Source organism: Rana temporaria, chromosome 10 (genome assembly GCF_905171775.1).
Source record: "Rana temporaria chromosome 10, aRanTem1.1, whole genome shotgun sequence".
Lineage (NCBI taxonomy): Eukaryota > Metazoa > Chordata > Amphibia > Anura > Ranidae > Rana > Rana temporaria.
The window spans coordinates 74652353-74665152 of NC_053498.1; positions in this window are offsets into that span (position 1 = coordinate 74652353).

Consider the following 12800-nt stretch of genomic DNA (forward strand, 5'->3'; position numbering starts at 1 on the left):
GTCGCTGTATTATAGGGCAGGCGCTCTGCTCTCATTGGTCAGATTTGAGCGGGCTCGCTTGCCCGTTAAAGCGTGTGACTCATATTACTTCTTCATTGGTCAGCGCTCCAAGTCGGTATGTAAAGTGTACGATTCAACCAATCAGTGAAAAGCGCGGGCGATTTTTAAATGCCTGAACGCTGGGAAGTCGAGCCCGCGCTGTACTCTCATTGGTTAGAGGTTCTAAGCTTTGTCTGGGAGCGCGTGACGGAATGCGGTCTATCCTGTTACTAGATCAGCGTGGCTGCTATTGTCCCCGAATAAAGGCGCAATTCATTCATTAAATAATAATGTATTCCCGCTCTGTCTGCAGAGATTACAAATAACTCATAAGCAGAGGCCCAGCACGCTGCTATCTCCTGTCAGTTGGTATAAAAATGCTTCTAATTTTTATTATTTTTTTTACATTAAATCGGTTCTTTGAACAATAAAAAGTTATCTGCTACAAAAACTATCTGCTGACTTTTATGCCCCATTCACATCTATCGATATGGGATTGCAGACGAAATCTGCGCAAATTATATATCACAATCGCTGCAAAACGCAGCACACAGGTTCAGCTGCCATTCATTTCAATGACACCTAAACGCAGTGCGGTAATGCAGCGATTGCCGCACAATAAAAGGCACTGCAATCGCAGCAAACCGCATTGCACAAAGCTTGTCACCCAAAAGTAGCGTCTGCTTCATTTTGTGCAACATGCTTCATGCTGTGCGCTTTAGGTGCCATTAATAATGAATGGAAGCCAAACACGTGTGCTGCATTTTGCCAGCGTTGCATTGTGATTTGGAATGGCGGGCAGAATTGAGGCAATCCCAAATCGGTAATGCGAATGGGGCTTTAAAGCGCAGTTCCGCTCCAATTTATTTTAAAACAAGTCAGCAGCTACAGGCTTTTAAAATACAAACATCTGTCCAGGTCACCCCCGATGTCAGAAGTCGATCTGTCCCTCAGCTCTCGGGTGGTGCTGCCGCCGCCATCTTGCGGCTTCCCCACTTCGCATTCGTGAGTCTGCGCGATCTGAATGGTCCTTGCTGTCTTCTGGGACCTGTGTATCTCCCAGAAGACAGCGGGGGACGGAGGATGGGCCAGATATGACATAGATATACATGGATACTGCGGCTATCTATGCCCGGAAGTGGGAGCAAAAACCTGGATTATACAGATATTTGCTCCCTCCTGAAAGGTGCAAAATGTGACACCGGAGGGGGGAGGATTCCGAAAAGCGCAAGTTAAATTTTAGGGCGGAACTCTGCTTTAAAAAAAACACTCAAGGACCGTCTCACATACATATATGTCGGCCCTTTAGGCTGCATTCACACCTGAGCATAGGTCGTTCGGTAATTTTTTCCGGCATTTTGTGGCGCGTATTCATGCTTATTTGCGCGTTTGCATACAGCGTCGTCTGACGTTTTTATACTTCAACGTTTTTTATTTTAGCCAATAGGAAAAATTATCATCTTTTCATCACTTGTTAGATTTTTTTTATCTTCTGCCTGGGTGAAATGTTCTATTGATTAAAGCGACAAAACGCCCGTAGCAAAAGCTTGTTGTCGCGCTAGTCACTTGAATCGAGCGTTTCCATTGGGAAATAGAAACGCTCAAAAACGCCCAAACCGCCCTATTCGCGCAACAAAAAAGGGTCCGGAACTTGTTTGAGCTTCAGGCATTCGGCGTCAGGCGTTTTGGAGTGGAGATGTGAATCATCTCCATAGGGAATAATGTATTTTTTCCCCTCTAGCGTTTTTGAGCGTCGCGCTTCAGGCGACAAAACGCTCAGGTGTGAATGCAGCCTTAAAGATGGATATCTCAGTAACGGCAGCAGCTGCTGCCACAACCGATTTGTCCATCTTTTCTGTGGCCGCGAGATTACCGTAAACAGTGGCGGGGAAAGGCCCCCTCCCACCGGCCTCCACCGCTTACCGGAGCCGTTGGTAGCGGCGGAGGCGATCGGTCCTCCTCTCTCTCTGTGTTATGGATACGAGTGAGGACAACATGGCCCCCACCCGTCTCCATAGTAGGGGCAGAAGCAATGTCAAAACGTCACTTCCGCCCATGCGTCTTAAAGGCACATTTTTTTGTTGTCATTTTTTCAAATGACAATTTTTTTATTTTTTTTGCATTTTAGTGTAAATATAAGATCTGAGGTCTCTTTGACCCCATATCTCATATTTAAGAGGACCTGTCATGCTTTTTTCTATTACAAGGGATGTTTACATAGGAATAAAATTGACCAATTTTTTATTTTGTTTTTAAATACAGTGTAAAAATAAATAAAATCACGTAAAATAAATAATAAAACAAATATATTTTTTTTTTAAGCTCCCCGTCCCGACAAGTTTGCGCGCAGAAGCGAACGCATAGGCCTGTGACGTTTCCCAGAAGGTTTACAGGGCCAACTTCTGCTCAGATCGTTGCAGCATAAAAAAAATATGTGCCAAATGTGAAGGGGGGGGGAGGGGGAGCAGAACTTCTCGTTTTGGGTGAACTTCCACTTTAATGCATTCTCATGCTAGATAAAAACACCCCACTAACTGTCCTACCCACCCCATGCCTGAACACTTACCTGACTTCTGTCACCACCACAATTGTGTCCTGGCTGCAGCACCTTTCCCCTCACTTCCTGGTCTCACAGGAGACACAATGGCGGAGGAAAAGAGGGCTTAGCTTGCTGGCACTCTGCGTGTATATGGACGCACACACACAGCCTGGTTTGGGAGCTCATGCACATGGATGACTCCTTAGCAGCCAGCTCACTAAATGACAGCGCCAGGCAGGGGACCACCAAAAAGTAAATAGGACCACTCTGTGTAATGTCATTGCACAATATGGATTATGAAAAGTAAAAAACAAAAAGACAATACAAACCAAAAGGGGTAAACTACACATTTATTGAGCAATAGGCTCCAGATCAACAGCATAAATAACCTAACTATCCTCATATAATCCTAACAACCACCTGAGTCCCCTATTAACCCCTCCCAGACTGGAACCTTGGACCACCCTTAGAAAAAGCCCTCCTTCCCTTAAACAAAAAGCTCCCCCACACCAAGGGACCCTGAACCACCCTACCAGAAAACAGAGGTAACATTAGTTGCTCCAAGTGTGTTGCTCTACCTTAAAGCCACAATGGGCGAATGAGGCACCAACACTAAGTGGGACAGAGGTGCATACCTGCCCAATTGGGGCTACATACATGAAAACACAAACCAGTCAGTCAATGGCTGAAAGAAAACCAAACAGCTGCAATGGGAGCTCAAATATCAAAGAATCAATGTCCAGCTGCTGTGCTGGTAACAAAAAATGTATGAGCCCGGGTTCACATTGATGCTACTTTGAAATTGCGCTACTTCACTTTAAGTAGCGCGATTTTAAAGTAGCAAGGTCAGCGCCATTTCTGGTGCTACTTGATAGACATCTGTGTGGCTTCATGCACAAGTGTCTATTGAAGTCGCACCTGAAATCAGCAAAAGTAGTGCAGGAACTACTTTTGCAAATTTGCACGGCGCCGCAAAATCGGTGTTGCACCGATTGGAACAGTGCCATTGCCGCCAATAGGCTGCAACATCAAATCACATGATAAATGGCTCCAATGTGAACCTAGGCAGAAGGAGCCTTGAAAATGATTGACTAGTAACTGATTAGATGATCCAAGAAGGGATGTGTTGTAAGAGACCAGATATATAACAGTTATAACAGCATGATAAACATTCCCAGGGAGTGTACTGATAACAATGCCTGGGAGGGCTGGCAGAGATGAGTGGTAAACCAGTGTGAAGAGGCAGGGAGTTTCAAACGCTCCAACGCTGTGCACCATGTTCTGTTCAGTTGATCCAATCATAGGTGGCTGGACTCTTCAATGAACCTCATACACAATCAGCTGTATGAGCCACAATGAAAAACTTGAGCTCTCTGTAAATATGGGGTGGTCGGGCCAGATGATAAGGGGGGGGGGGGGGGGGGTCCGTAGCCCGCACTGCTTAAGTGCTTTACTTGTGAGTATCTTGTATGCCGTTTTGCACTGGAGGAATAAATAATTGCAATCAGACAGCGCTAGATTTGGTGTTTTTGTTGCCATTTTATACCGGTTATCCCTGAGGGAAACTCAAGATCGATGAAGCCAGTGAGGAGGAAGCGGGTGAGACGAAGGGAGCATAAGACCCCTTTTCACACTACTCCTACTTATGAACGGGGTGTTAGTGAGGAGAATCCTGCACTCCATCCTTGCACGTAAACGCTTAAAAACAACCCAATTACCTGCCTGTTCCTCTCCATACCCTGCTGTGTCCTGTGCCTGCATTGCGGCAATCCTGCAAACCCGTGGCCATCTTCCTGGCCTGCCTGCGAGTTAAGGGGCCCCCCTCATCATCCTGCCTGCTCATCCACAGGCCTGGTACGGTCCGGTGGCCTGCGGCCTGGTCCGGCCTAGTAAAGCCTGCAGACCCCCGCTCTTTCCTGCGCCGCTGTTCCGACTTACAAACAAACCTACAGTCCCCATCTTGTTCGTAACCCGGGGACCCCCTGTAGTCAACATTCAGCCTTCCCCATATACCCAAAAACATTAATAGCTTGTCATTAGTGAAAAATAAGCTAACAATGTGGCTATAGGAAGCTAAAACGGGTAGCCCACACTGTAATCTATAAACTTTTTTATACAATTATAGTGAACAAAAAATACCATTTAGAATTCATACAATCAGCATGCAAATTGGCATTTCATATCACGCCTGCTAAGCTCCTCTCATAGTGTTTCAGCCTTTGGGCGGTCAAGGGGCTGGGAGTGCAACATTTACATTGAACAGATTCCCTTGTGACATATCGGCTCCCAGGCACCCTCCCACTTTGGATCACTTTTCAGAGGGGCAGCAAGGATGGCTGCTAGTGTAGACAGTATATTGGACAGGAAGACTGAACTAAAATAATCAGTATATACATTTTCTCCACAAGGACGAAACAAGCTACATCATGTCAGTCTTGAAATTATTTGGTTTTTGAACAGTCTGTAGTAGTCAGTGGAATTTGAAAGAGATCTATAAACCAATGAGAAAGAAGCCCTGCAGCCAGCCACTGTTTCTTAGGGATTTATATAATTATATCTTAAAATATAAAATATCCTGAAAAAATAATATTATTATAATTACACTTACCTTCATAGCAAATCTTAAATACAAAGCACTTAAATACTGCCACAATAGGCAATAGGAACTCACCATACTAGTCACCAATAACTGACAAATAGACAGGTGGAACCCCCAGACACTATTAATTACCAAAAATAATAATAAAGAACCATTACTCATGATTTCATTACAGACAAATAAATTCATTTGATGGCTGTGAAAAAATTAACGTCCAGTTACACCAATGTGTTTATTGTAGTTCCATCAATTCAAATACTTCTATTCTTATTGCAATCCCTCCAGTTCCACCCCACATTTTCAATCACCATACACTTTAAACTAGAGGGGTCTTCATTATGAAAGCTCAAAAATGCAGAGACACACTATGGGATTTGAATTCAATTTTTAATATCCCTAATATGAAGTGCCTCTATGGTCTGCCTCACATATTGCAGGCCACACTGGCACTCCAGCAGTAATGCTACATGGGGTGGTACAACAAGAAACAAAAGTATTAATCTTATAATTCTCTCCAGTCGATTGAGAATTAAAAAAAAGGAGTTCTTATAATCCTAATTTGGTCGTTTAACTTGCAGACATGACCTTTATTACGGGGCAAATAGCCTTTTTTTACAATAATGGTTTCCACTTTTTTATTCTATAAGGTGCCATCATATTTCTCAGGAAAGGGGCTTTCTTAAATAAAGGTTGACAGGTTGTTTATAAGTACAGGGCCTAAAGTTTTATCCTTCACCAGGATAGGCCGATATTGCTTAAAGATCTTATAGACTTCTCTTTACAGGGATGCTTATCCAATAATAAAAGGCAAAAATCAATTCTATTTGAAGTCCCTTCATTCTTCTGATTATCCATCAAAAACTTTTGTTTCATCCATTTCCATATCTTGTTCTAATCTCTGAAAATAAATCTCAGATCAAATCCCCTCTTTAATCACTCTAGACCAGGAGTAGGCAACCTTGCAGAGGTTGAGATCTACCTGGACAACATATAGGAAATCAAAGATCCCCGGAGTAGGGAATGGGGCATCGTTGTCATTTAAAATAAATAAAAAAATAATCCAATAAAAACACATAGGGGGTTATTTACCAAAGACAAATCTACTTTGCACTGTAAGTGCACTTAGAAGAGCAGTCACTGTAGCTCTGAGGGGAAGATCTGAAATGAGGCGAAGCTCTGCCGATTTTATCATCCAATCATGTGCAAGCTAAAATGCTGTTTATTTTCTTTGCATGTCACCCTCAGATCTACAGCGACTGCACTTTTAGTGCAAAGTGGATTTGCCTTTCGTAAATAACCTCCATAGTGCGTCATAGTAGCATCCTCTGCCCTGCTTCAAATCACTCCCCCCAGCACAGTAGTATCCTCTGCCATCCCCCCTCCCCCACAGCAGTGTCCTCTGCCTCCTTTCCCCCCCACTAATATACCCTGCCCCCTCTACACACACACACACAGGAGTGTTCTCCGACACCCCACCCACACACTAGTGTCTTCTGCCCCTGTTCCCCCACTGCGGTGCCCTCTGCCCCCAATAGCAGTGTCCTATGCCACCCACCGCCACTGTAGAAACCCCTTCCCCCCCCAAAGGCATTGTGCTCTGCACACACACACACACACACTAGTGCCCTCTGCCCCCCTCTATAGCCATGTCCCCTGCAGCCCCTTCCCCCTCCCTACAATAATTTCCTCTGCCACCCAATAGCAGTGTGCTCTGCCCATCTGTCCCCCCTGTTGCTCCCAACACACAGTTGTAGGTAGCTCTCTCTTATCTTACAGTGCTTGCACATGACAGAGGAGTTGACAGGCAGCATGGTGCTCAATGGAGAGTGGGACTGTGAGCTGCTTTAGCTAAATGTTTATGTTAAAAAGTACCACCTAGCAAACAATCACCTGCTGGTTTGTAAAGTTAACTAAAGCAGCTCCTGGTCCTGCCCTTCATCCAGCACAATGCTGCCTCTCAACTCCTCTCTGCTAGTGAAGGGCAGAGGCTGGGAAGCATCGGCACAGCCCTGATCGTGATCTACCTCTCGTCTTCCCGTGATCGACAGGTAGCCGATCCCGGCTTTAGACTGTGCCTGATTTATTCACCAACCGATCACAATTAAAGTGATATTAATGGCAATTAAAAAAAAAAAAAGTCATACTTACCTGCTTTGTGCAGTGGTTTTGCACAGAGCAGCCCCGATGCTCCTCGGGTCCCCCGCTGGCACTCCTGGCCCCTCCCTTCTGCTGAGTGCCCCCAGAGCAATCAGCTTGTAATGGGGGCTCCCAAGCCACTGCTGTGTGTCCATTTACACACAGAGCTGCAGCTCTGCTCATTGACCCACTGGCTGTGGCTTCTTCTGATGTCTCAGCCAATGAGGAGGGAGTGTCCCTAGCGAGCTTTGGCTCTCCTGCACATTGCTAGATTGCAATGGTGCTCAAGTATTAGGAGGAGGTAAAAAAAAAAAAAAAAAAAAAACACCCTTGAGTATTCAGAACCACCAAGTCTAATGTGGACACATTTTCCCTTAGGCATAATATCAAACAAGGGAGTGTTTTTCTTTTAAGAAGAGATGTATCTGTTAATTTAAAGTATGATTTAGCTCAGTTTCAGACATTGTAGTTGATTTTATTTTTTCAAAGTCAGCAGCTACAAACACTGCAGCTGCTGACTTTTAAAATAAGGATACTTGCCTGTCCAGGGAGCCTTGCGGCTTCACTCCCTGGTTCCCTACTGCACATGTACGACTCGCGCTGGCGCTATCCCACTGGTCCCTGCTGTCTTCTAGGACCTGTGTGTCTCCCAAAAGACAACACGGGGGGGAGGGCAGAGAAGGTGTTGAAAGTTGCGTAGATACCCGCAGGTGGCTCGGGTATCTATGCCCGGAGGTGGAAGCAAAATACCTGTATTACACAGGTATCTGCTCCCCCCTCCCCACTGAAAGGTGCCAAATGCGACATCGGAGGGGGGAGGGTTCCAAAAAGCGGAAGTTCCATTTTTGGGTGGAACTCCACTTTAAGCATAACCAAAAGGAGAAGATACCAGATTACAGATTAATGAATACCAATTCCATAAGTCATTAAGTCACATCTCACAAGACAACGCTTCTGCACAGTTCTGGATTACCAAGACTGCACAAAAAGGCCAACTCTGATGCAAGGTCCTCAAACAGTGTTGGAGATGGAAAGGATCGTCATTAATGCTATTCACTCAGGCTCCTAGGCCCAAAAACCGAAGTTAGGCTTACCGGTAACTCTGTTTTCAAGAGTCTTCCAGGACAGCCCTGTAGATGTAGCTCCTCCCTCCGGGACAGGAAACACAATCACCCCCAATCATAAAAGGCGGTCCTCCAGGTCCTCTCCTCAGTTAAACCAAGAATTCCTGACGGACTCTGAAAAACATAATCTTACCAACATATCGTTAGTGCAAACTTCCATTTCCAGTTTAGAATAATATACACCGGGTGGGAAGCCAGGCTGTCCTGGAAGACTCTTGAAAACAGAGTTACCGGTAAGCCTAACTTCGGTTTTACCCTTTCGTCTTCCAGGACAGCCCTGTAGATGATAGACAAGAAACTTACTTATCAGGGTGGGGTTACTGCTTGGAGGACCCTCCTACCAAATGCCTGATCCTTCTCAGACATCAAGTCCAGGCGATAATGCTTGGCGAAGGTAGTATAACTTGACCACGTTGCCGCCTTGCAAATCTCTTCTGGTGAGGCTCCGCCCCTCTCGGCCCATGAACTCGAAACTGCTCTAGTCGAGTGTGCTTTAACAAATGGGGCTTGTAGGCCCTCTAACTCATAAGCCTTCTCTATTGCCATTCTGATCCATCTGGCAATAGAGGATTTTGATGCCTTATGACCCTTCTTACTACCTGAAAAATTAACAAAAAGGGAATCACTCTTCCTAAACTCTTTGGAAGCTTCTAAGTAAACTAAAAGGCACCTCCTCACATCTAGTAAGTTTTGGGGTGCTCCCTCTGAGTCTGAGGTGGAACAAAAAGAAGGAAGGACAATGTCCTGTGTCCTATGGAACTTGGACACAACTTTAGGAAGAAAACTGGGGTCTGTTTTCAAAATAATCCTATCATCAAAAATCAACAAAAAAGGCTCCAAGATTGAAAGAGCCTGTAGCTCACTCACCCGTCTGGCTGAGGTCACTGCCACCAAGAGGACCGTTTTAAGTGTGACCCATTTCAGGATGGATTTCTCCAGAGGTTCAAAAGGTTTGCCTGAGAGTGCTCTGAGCACCAATGAAAGATCCCAAGAAGGACAGGTCGAGACCCTCACTGGCCTAGATCTTGATAAGGCTTTGAAAAAACTCCTAACGTATGAATTCTGCTGAAGGGAACACTGCAAGAAGACACTCAGGGCTGCTACCTGTACCTTTAGAGTGCTAGGGGAGAGACCCAGATCTACCCCAGCCTGCAAAAAATCCAGAATAGCTGGAATACCTGGATGATCTAACTCTTGTTCTCTCATCCAGGAACAAAATCTCTTCCAAAATTTTGCATAGATTGCTCTTGTAACTGGCTTTCTGCACTGTAATAGGGTGTTTATTACTTTCTCTGAGAAACCCTCTGCTCTCAATAACTCTTCCTCAGATACCACGCAGTTAGACTCAATCTGTCTATCTGCGGGTGTAGGATCGGACCCTGCGAGATCAGATCCTTCCGGACTGGAAGGGGAAATGGAGGAAAAATGCATAGTTCCTTCAGGATTGCGAACCAAGGCCTCTTTGGCCACCAGGGCGCGATCAAAATCAAGTCTGTCGCCTCCAACCGAAATTTCTGGAGCACTGCTGCTATCATCCTTACTGGGGGGAAGGCGTAGCAAATGTTGAACCTCCAGGGATTGGAAAATGCGTCTATCCTTAAGGCCTGATCTCTGGGATCTATTGAGAAGAACTGGGTTACTTTCCTGTTCTTTTCTGAGGCAAAAAGATCTATTTCCGGAAGACCCCACCTTTGTGTTATCTGAGCAAATACTTCTTCGTTCAGGGACCATTCGTCCTGTTTCACTGGCTGGCGACTTAAATAATCTGCCAGAGAGTTTTGAGTACCCTTTAGGTGAACTGCTGTCAGCGAAAACAAGTTGGTCTCCGCCCAGGAGAGGATTTTGTTGGATATTTCTTGCAAAGCCGGACTTCTTGTCCCCCCCTGTTTGTTCAGGTACGCAACAGCCGCTGCGTTGTCCGAACGAACTTGCAGGTGATGTCCTACCAACTTTCCCTGAAATGACTCTATGGTTCTTAGAATTGCCAACAGTTCTCTTTGGTTGGAGGAACGACTTGCCTCCACTGGAGACCATGCTCCCTGGGCTACTGCTTCCCCTAGATGGGCTCCCCAGCCCCAGGCACTTGCGTCCGTAGTCACTATTACTTCCACCGGGAAGGACCAGTCTAGACCCTTGCTCAGGTTGTGATGTCTTCGCCACCACCACAACTTCCTTTTTACTTTGGCTGAGATTGGAATCAGTGACTCTAAATCTTGACTTTGGCCGCTCCAGAGACGGAGCATAAGTTCCTGTAATGGGCGTTGATGATGTCTTGCCCAAGGAACTGCAGGGAAGCAGGATGTCATGAACCCCAGGACTCTCATTACCTCTCTGATTGAAATCCACTGATTGGACTGTAGTTGGGCAACAGCCTGACTTACTTTGATAACCTTTTCCTCGGGGAGATACATTTTTCTCCTTACCGAAGATATCCTGTACCCCAGGTAAACCACTTCCTGGGATGGCACCAACTGGGATTTGTCCCGGTTGATTATCCACCCGAGTGAGGAGAGATATTCCTGTGCCACCAGTAAATCCTTCCCTAACTGTTGAGCCGATCTGGCTACAAACAGCAGATCGTCCAGATATGGGATTACCGTGATAGCTTGATCTCTGAGAGGGGCAAGAGCTTCTGCCAGAACCTTGGTAAAAATTCTCGGAGACGAGGATAGACCAAAGGGCAGAGCTTGGAACTGGAAGTGTTGAATCCCTAAAGTTGCCCTCACTGCTACCCTGAGAAATTTCTGGTAATCTGGATGTATAGGGATGTGCAGATAAGCATCCCTGAGATCCAGGGTCGCCATGTAACACCCCGGGAACAGACATCTTGCAACTGTAAAGATCGACTCCATCCTGAACCTTTTGTACTTTACAAACCTGTTCAGGGGCCGAAGGTTCAGGATCATCCTGAACTTCCCTGATGGTTTCTTTACTATGAAGACATGGGAATATACTCCCTGTCCCTGCTCCTCCAGGGGTACCGGAATTAGAACTCTCTGATCGACTAATTCTCCTAGCGACAGCATTAGAGCTTCTGCTTTTGCCTTTTCTCTGGGTGGATGAGTCACCCTGAAGTTCCATTGAGGCAGTGACGCAAACTCCAGTTTGTATCCGTTCTCTATTAAATTTAGAATGAACGGGCTTGAGGTTGCCTTGGTCCATTGTGGGAGGAACTGCCCCAACCTTCCTCCCACGGGGACACAGGAGTCATTGCGGTTTTGGGGGGGGTTGAGGAGGATTAAACAGGATTCCTCCTCTACCACGCCCCTTGTGGCCTGCCCAATGCTTCTTGGGTTGGCCTTCCTTTTTCTGGTTTTGCCAAAAGTTTGAACCCCTGAAGCCACGAAAAAAACTCTTTCCTTCGGCTTTTTTCTTTTTCTCAGGAAAGGCCTTCTTCCTGTCCTGAGTACGTTCTAAAGCCTCTTGGAGGCCGGGTCCAAAAAGGTGATCTCCTGAAAACGGAAGACCACACAATTTTAATTTTGAGGCGGCATCTCCCGTCCAAGTTTTTAGCCATACTGATCTTCTGGCTGCATTGACCAAGGCTGCTGACCTGGCAGCCAACTTTACTGACTCCTCTGAGGCGTCGGCTAGAAAACCCACTGCCTTGAACAAGAGTGGAAAAGATTTTAAAAGCTCTTGTCTAGAGGTACCGGCCAAGATGTGTGCCTGTAACTGGGTGAGCCAACACTCTAAGTTTCTTGCTACACAAGTAGCCGATAGAGCTGGTTTTAAACTGATCGCAGAGGCGTCCCAAGCTCTTTTCAAAAGTAGGTCCCCCCTTTTGTCCATTGGGTCCCTAAGGGAACCTAGGTCATCAAATGCCAAATCTGTCCTCCTGGAGACCTTGGCTAAAGGGGCATCCAGTCTAGGAACCTTGTTCCAAGGATGAGACACATCTGATTCGAATGGAAAGCTACGTTTGAGGCTGCCTGAAAAAAAGGGTCTTCTTTCAGGTTGTTCCCACTCTCGCAGAATCATATCAATCAAAGACTTATGAACCGGAAAAACTTTGGTTCTGGTCGCATTCCCCTGATACATGAGGTCATGCCGTGAGAGCTGAACCTGTTCCTCCTGGATATCTAAAGTGTCATAGATGGCATTCAGGAGATCCCCCACATCATCCAATGACAATTTGTATCTGGCCGCCCTGGAGGAATCCTCCTCTCCCTCTGATTCAGATGCTGAACCTGCCTGAGAGGAAACAACTGATCTGGGAGTTCTGTCTCTAATTTCCTCCTCTTCCTCCTGAATTTGTAAGGAAGGAGTACTAGAGGCCCTAGTTAGGGACGGGGCTGGAACCTGCATCCTATCAATCAGTCCCTTAAACGACTGAAATGTGGATGCCATCTCATCTTTAAAA